At 33.7% G+C, this 7348-nt stretch overlaps 1 pseudogene; it reads left to right on the top strand.

The window, feature by feature from the left end:
- Positions 1-5204: 5204 nt before the first annotated feature.
- On the top strand, positions 5205-5672 carry LOC106772457 (annotated as a pseudogene).
- Positions 5673-7348: the final 1676 nt, after the last annotated feature.

The following is a 7348-nucleotide window of genomic DNA, read 5'->3' as shown; positions in this document are numbered from 1 at the left end:
TAAATAGTAAAAGTTAATGTGGAAAATAAGTGAAAGAAATAATATAAAAAGTGAATGGAGAAATTATGTGAAATAAAATATAATAAAAAGATGAATAGGAAAAAGTTAATGTGGAAAATAGGTGAAAGAAATGATATAAAAATTTGGTGGAAAAAATGGATAAAATAAAATATAGTAAATAGTAAAAGTTAATGTGAAAAATAAATGAAAGAAATAATATAAAAATTTGGTGGAGAAGATATATGATTAAAAAAAGGTAAGTGGAATTATGAGAAAAGTTGGTATATAAAAATTAATATGAAAATGAGGTGGAAAAAGTAGATGATGTGGAAGGTGATGTGGAGAATGGGGTGTGAGAAGAAAAATGGTGGTGAGGAAGTAAAAAAATGTGTGATTATTGTTTTGTTATTGGGCTAGGGGTTAAAAGTGAATTTGGGGGTGCAAATAGTAAAACGAAATAGTATATTTTTTATTTTTCTTTTTATTTTACTTTATTTTATTTTTTATTTAAAAGCTAAACAAAAATTGTAAAAATAAAAATAAAATGAAATAAGACAACAAATAAAAGCAAATCTTATTATTTAGTCCCGGACGAAATTGGATATTGACAAATAGTACTTACTACCACTACTATTTAAATTGCAATAATGTACATGTGAGCTAAAAATGGTTTCATAAATTGTAGATATAGAATTGTATAATATAATTAATTAATTTAATAATTAAAAGTGATGAGAATAATTGTAGACAAGTGTAGTTGAACCCGGAGTCCCGGAAAGTGGATAGAAATGAGGGGATATTTATTTTTATCACTTCTCTTTGGTTTGAACCTCTTCACAATTCAAACATCCTAAATCCCAATTTTTCTTTTCTTTTTTCCTAAACTCATTTTCCTTATACATCTTTACTTTTTCTTATATTATTTTAAGTTTAAGTACACGCATTGCACAGTTAATGAAAATATACTTTTTCCAAGTTTATGATAATTTGATGTTACACAATAAAAATTAAATTAAGGCTACATTTATGAAAAAGTTTTTATGGTGTCAATTAATTGTTTTTCTATCTCACCTTTTTATCATATTTGTTTGGGTTGAAATATATGCTCACGTTTATTGATGAAATAGTTATTTCATAAATTCACTACAAAATATAGATTTTTGGCAGAGGTTATTTTTTTCGTTTCCGGAGGTTAAACGTCCGGAAAGTGTGTTACTCGGGGTTAGGAAAACCCCTGGAAAAGCGGTGGAAAACCGCTGGGAAAACCTGCATCACTATTAGCAGGGGATTTGTGAAAACCGCCGATATTAACAGGGGTTTTGTAGAAACCGCCGGTATTAACGGGGTTTTACCAAAACCGCCGGAAATGTGTACAATTTTTTTTAGCAGAAATGGCTACTAAAAACAACCAAGGTAGAAAAGGATAAAAATTTGAACGATAAAAGACAAAATTCAAAGTATAGGGCAAGGTAGAGGTAGACCAGTTAACATTGTAATAAGTATCACATCCACACCTAGAAGGATCAAATTATGACACAAAGTGGTTTCAAAACGCAACTATTTTCTATATAAGAACCACTCAAAAGGTTTCACACCAAGTCAAGAGTAAAGCAAGAAAAAAACTATCATCAAGCTACTAATTAAATCATAGAAATGAGAAAGATAATACCTTCACTGGTAAGTTCTCATTGTAAGGATTCCTTAAATGGCGAGTTTTGTGGAAAGACAGTTCACATAACTGCAAATAAGAAATGCAATTAGACAGATTTAAGGTACAGAAAATTATCATATATCATTATGCAATTTCCGATACTGGTTCATGCACAAATTTCTCCCAGTAGCTGAAGCTCAGAGAAAACCATCAACAAAGGCAACTCCTCACCATAATGGATAAAGGGAACACCCAAATATTATAAACTGAACAGTGACTAAAAATACAACTTAATAAATTTTAAAATTTCCCCAGAACAGCAACTTGAAATTTGAATTTCCCTTTAGCAACAGACCTATTTAAGTATGCTTAGGGTGATTTCACCCAAGACTATTGCTATCCCTTGAAAAAATTAACACATGGAACTGTTACAATACAATATGTTTCAAGAAACAAATAATACATAGATAAATAAGAAAAACATGCTAGACAAAGATCAAGGTGATCAAGGTTGATTATATGTCAAAAGAAACTACAAAAACAGGTAATTGTTCAATAGAGAAAGAGCTGTGATTTTTATTGTTGCTTTGTCTGCTAAACAAAACACTGGCAACTTATAATAAAAATATTAAAAAAGAGATAGCTTCTAAAACCAGTCTTTGATCTACTCCTAAAAGTCTTCCAATAAAAAGAAATACCTTTTATACAATGCATGTGATAGAGAAGAGAACTTGATATGCCACTGAAAATTTTAGAGATAAAAAGGCCAAAAGCAGAGCATGATATGCAAATAGCTTATGAGGTTTGTCTCAGTTTCTCATAATTCAATAGTTTTATGGAATATTTTAACAAAGAGAGTGATGACATCATGTAAACGTAACTATGTATGGAAAATTATGTTAATAAAGTGTGGAAGCATGAAAGCACAGATAATTCATATATATACATATAATACCCCACTATGTGACAGGGCAAAGATCAAGCAGTACAAAATTTAATAAGAGAGAATGGTTCCTGAACGTATGGAAGAGGCACAAATAGCAAAATGAAGAGACTTGAAGGTCTGTACCAAGTATAGGAAGATCCAGTCAACTATTTCTATGTGGTGTTGAATTTGCATCGCAAGCCTTAACAGAGATAGGTTACACCACAAAAGCATATATTGACAAAAAAATAAGGTTAGAGTCCAATTATTTGAATGGAAAGAAAAAAAATAAGGTTAAACAATGAGCATGTACAAGTATCTGTGTTAGCAATCAGAAATAGTTTGTGCAGACTTTGATGGCAAGATACCTGGTAACTTCAGAACTCAGGTCGATTGGTGTCTTGCTACACTCCGTGAAACTATTTCCTTGAAGAACTCCTTGTTATCATAAGATCTGAACCTGTACATTTTCATTTGTTTAATTAAAAAATATAGTATTTCAAGGATGAAATCATAAATTATATCTAAAAGTAGTAAAGGACAATCTTCACATCTCGTGCAAATACAAACACAAACCTGATAATTTACCAGCCACATGTTTAACCCGATTCCTCACCACTTAATTTTAACCATCAAATCCCCACTACACACAAAAGCCATCAATAGTTTGAGTAATCCACCACACCATATCTATGCTCGTGAAACAGATCTTACAACAGAAAAAAATAATTCAAACTACATTGCAATTCCAAACAACTAAACAATTAAACTGATCCTAAACCAAGCACATGTTTGCAGCAGTATAAGGCGTAGAGACAGTTGTGTCATCCTCATCTCTAAGCAGTTGGTCCAATGCTGGCCACAGTTCTTCTTTCCTGCAATAGTAGTCATATTTAGGGGAGGAGAAAGACTATAAAAATATGTTCGTGCACCAATATATTCAAGTCAACTTGATTATTTCAATACCATGCAGTAAAGTCATCCTCAATACATTGATCATCATCTCCAAGACCCACTCGCAAAAGACGATTCCCTCCTTCAATGGCAAAAGACAGGTCAAATCATATGCATTGTGAGAAGTAGAACTATCATAGTGAAAAAAAAAAGTAAATAACATAAATTTGACAACTATAATATAATTAAGCTAGTAATGCATGAACTTTCCTGTGTAGAGTATTTATTCATATGAATAGTTTTAAATGACAACCCAAGCAGAAATCAAATTCATTAAAAAAGTTACCCACTTATGTTCAACACTTCATTTAGTGAGTAAATTTAATTACCATTGAATCTGGAGAATGAACACAAAGGTACTTATCAACCAACAAAGTTTAATTATTAGCGGAATTCTTATTAAGTATAAAGATTTGGGATTGCAATCCCTTGTCAAGTTTGATGATCACGTGAAGAGAAAAAAATAGAGAAAATAAAGTGTGTTAGGATTGTGGAGCCCTATAATTTAATACACCTATTACGTTTTAATATCTTCAAAAATAATTCATCAGTGAGATCTTCATGTGAGATCCAGATCCAAGAGTAATATTCATATAAAAAATAAGGCAAGGAGAGAGATTGCGCAATGCCCTTGCAATTACAGTGTTAACTTTTTAAGAATCTCGCTTAATCATTTTAGAAAAACCAAATCCTAAATAAATAAAAATAGATATACTAAAAATACTTATATCCTTATTTGATGTATTGAAACCAAGAAGAAGCATGCATACCTTCCTTGATACTAATCTAATTGTTTGCAGTGCAACCTTAGAAAATATAGCAGTCCGCAATTCTGCAACAAGTAGTTGCATCCAATAAATAAAAATTTAGCAGAACGAATAATGAAAACACATGCCTTTTTTCAAAGTAAATATTTGTTCAAGCTTAATGATATAAAAGTAAGGAGAAATGTGACAAGAATCATCATGTTACGTTCGTTGAGCTTACTTGGTTGCTAAGCCTTCAAGGTTTCCTCCATCACCAATGGTGATATAAACAGGGGCTGATTGATCTTTTATAGGAGTGCAAATGCCAAATGCAAAATGCTATTTGGCACCATTTGAAAAGGTACGGTTTCACCCTGCAACAAAGTGTTCATCTATGTTAAAAACTCTATTCTTACCAACATTTGGACTGGGTAAATGCATAACACCAAATTTAAAATTTTTCGTTGAGAAAAACAGAAAGAAATTTTTCAGATAGTTGAAACCAGATAAAGTGAATTGGTTTGAGAAGCTTACAATTTCTGGAGCAAAATCAATTTCATGGTTCCCTGCAGTCCAAATCCATGGTTGATATGCAACACTTCTTTCTGTAAACCTACCCCAAGTATCCCACCTCACGTTATCATGATTCGGGTAGTTATCAGCATAAGAGAGGTCGCCAACAAACAGTACAGTTTCTCCTTTTCTTGGACTCAATTCATAGTGAGAAAGAGTCACATTTGAATCAAAACTTTGACCAAGATCCCCTACAAATAATGCCACACCCGTTTACAACAAAAATATTATCACTAACATAAGTACAATGCTTCAAAACCTACAAAACAACATTCGGAAAGTGATAATGATCACAGATAACAAAAGTAGAATAACTGTAAAATTTATCGTAAAACCCTAGCCTCAGTCTCCCACCTTTCTTCCCCAATGGAGGTCGAAGTGAAGTTGCGCCTCGCAGACGCCATCGCCCACCCCCGTGTCACCAGCTTGCTTTCCCCCTTCCACGTCGTCACCCACCGCCAAAAAAAACCTCTTCTTCGACGGCGCTGCGTCCGAGCTCTCTGAGCGTCGCGCTGTGCTGCGCTTGCGCTTCTACAGTGACCACGGGCAGTGCTGGTGGACAGCGTCAGTCGCGTGGACGAGGAGGAGGAGGATCTGAACCCACGGGTCGGGCGCGAATGCGTTGCAGAGCCTGGGAAGTTGGGATCGATGGAATCTAGGGTTTTGCACAGAGTGAAGGAGGAGTTTGGAACTGAAAAAGGGTTTACAGGATTGGGAGGGTTTGGGAGAAGATAAAAAGGAAAAGTAGAGTTTCAAATTAAACGAAGGGCAACGAAGAGGAACTGGGGTTTACAGTAATTAGTGAGAAATTATTTTAAAAAAATAAATAAATGTTTAGGGACCGTTTCTGCTTACAAACCGCCGGAATTATTTGGGGTTTTGAAACCAACGAAAAATAACCCCTATTAAAATATACTTTTTTTTGTAGTGATTAGAAATGTTCATGTGTTTTTTCTTTTAATTTCATGCACTTGACTTTGATTAAACATCTCTTATTCAACACTTTTTTTGTTTCGTTAAAAATTTTAAAAATAAAATATTATATTTAAAAGTACTACATTTATATACAATGATATTTCTAAATACAATATCAATGTCATTATTGTAATAAACTCTATAATTGGTTTTAGACATGAGCAAATTATAAATTGTAAGGACAGGTATGATAACGTATATGTTTGGTTTGCAAATGAGTATAAAAATAAAAATTATAGTTGTTTCTCATTTGTAAATATAAAATATAGGTTGAGATTTTTTTTTTTCAAATGCAGATATTAAAATAAAAACTATAACATTGATCAATAAAGGCAATGAGAGTGAGATTTTTCTTCTTTTTTTCGTATAACAAAAAGATTAATGGAGGAAAATTTACAAAATTTATGAGTGATATGATGTTTTGTGTCTCATTTATTTAACGTTAGATGTTAATTTCTAGGTTTGAAACGTTTTGGATCTTTGTTTCAAATTTTTTTATATAGTTGCTTAGAGATTGGAGCGATTTATTTTTTCAATTATAATATTAATAATCATATAAAAAATAGAGATAGATATACCATGAAAAACATTAAATTATATAATTTTAAGATCTTTTTCTTCTTGCACCCACAAAATTTCTAACTTCACCTCTGTAAACTTTAAAATGACATTTGTAAAGGTGATTTCATAATTACTTGTTTCTAGAAATCTTATAGAAAAGTTCTTCATAATGGATATAATCTCACTAGAAGTCCCTATTTTTGTCCAAAATCTTAAATAGGTTTTTTTTTTTTTGCGTATCAATTGGATCCCTATTATTATAAATTTGATTCAATTAGAGGTCTGTCGTTAAATTCACTTAACGACAGTTAAATGCTTGCTTACGTGGCCTACACAGTTGAATTAGTAATGACATGTAGCACTTTTATTGAGTTATTTATAAAGGTAATATTTGAGGGAAGGACAAAGGTAGAAACAATAATAAATTTAAGGGTTCTCACCTTCTTCAACTTCAAAATGTGTTACTGCTATTACAGTTGCATCCTTCTCCTAGGGTTGCCGCCGGCAGTTGCCGCTCCGGGCCACGACGATGAGCCTTTCAACATTATTCCCTTACACAACCTCCTCACGAACCACCTGTCACTCTGCTTCCCCAAGGTCCTTGCGACGGTGGCAGCGATACAGGGAGTCGGGGACCTCAAACGACCTTCGTTCGGGCAATGGCAGCAGAACATGGACCTCCTCGACTGGCTTGCGCTCTTTTTTGGATTCCAGCGTGACAACGTTAGGAACCAGCGTGAGCATTTAGTTCTCCATCTCACGAACGCTCAGATGCGCCTCACGGCGCCGCCGGACAACATCGACACGCTCGACATCGGCGTGCTCCAGCGGTTCCGTAAGAAGTTGTTGAAAAACTACGGGGCGTGGTTCTCCTACCTCGGGAAGAAGTCCAACATCTGGATCTCCGACAACCGGCATGGTGGAGCAGGGGACGACCTTCGACGTGAGCTGCTCTACGTGTCT

This window comes from Vigna radiata, chromosome 1 (assembly GCF_000741045.1).
Source record: "Vigna radiata var. radiata cultivar VC1973A chromosome 1, Vradiata_ver6, whole genome shotgun sequence".
NCBI classification, from domain to species: Eukaryota; Viridiplantae; Streptophyta; class Magnoliopsida; order Fabales; family Fabaceae; genus Vigna; species Vigna radiata.
Note: the sequence above shows the minus strand (reverse complement) of the source record. Positions and strands in the feature narration are given on the sequence as shown.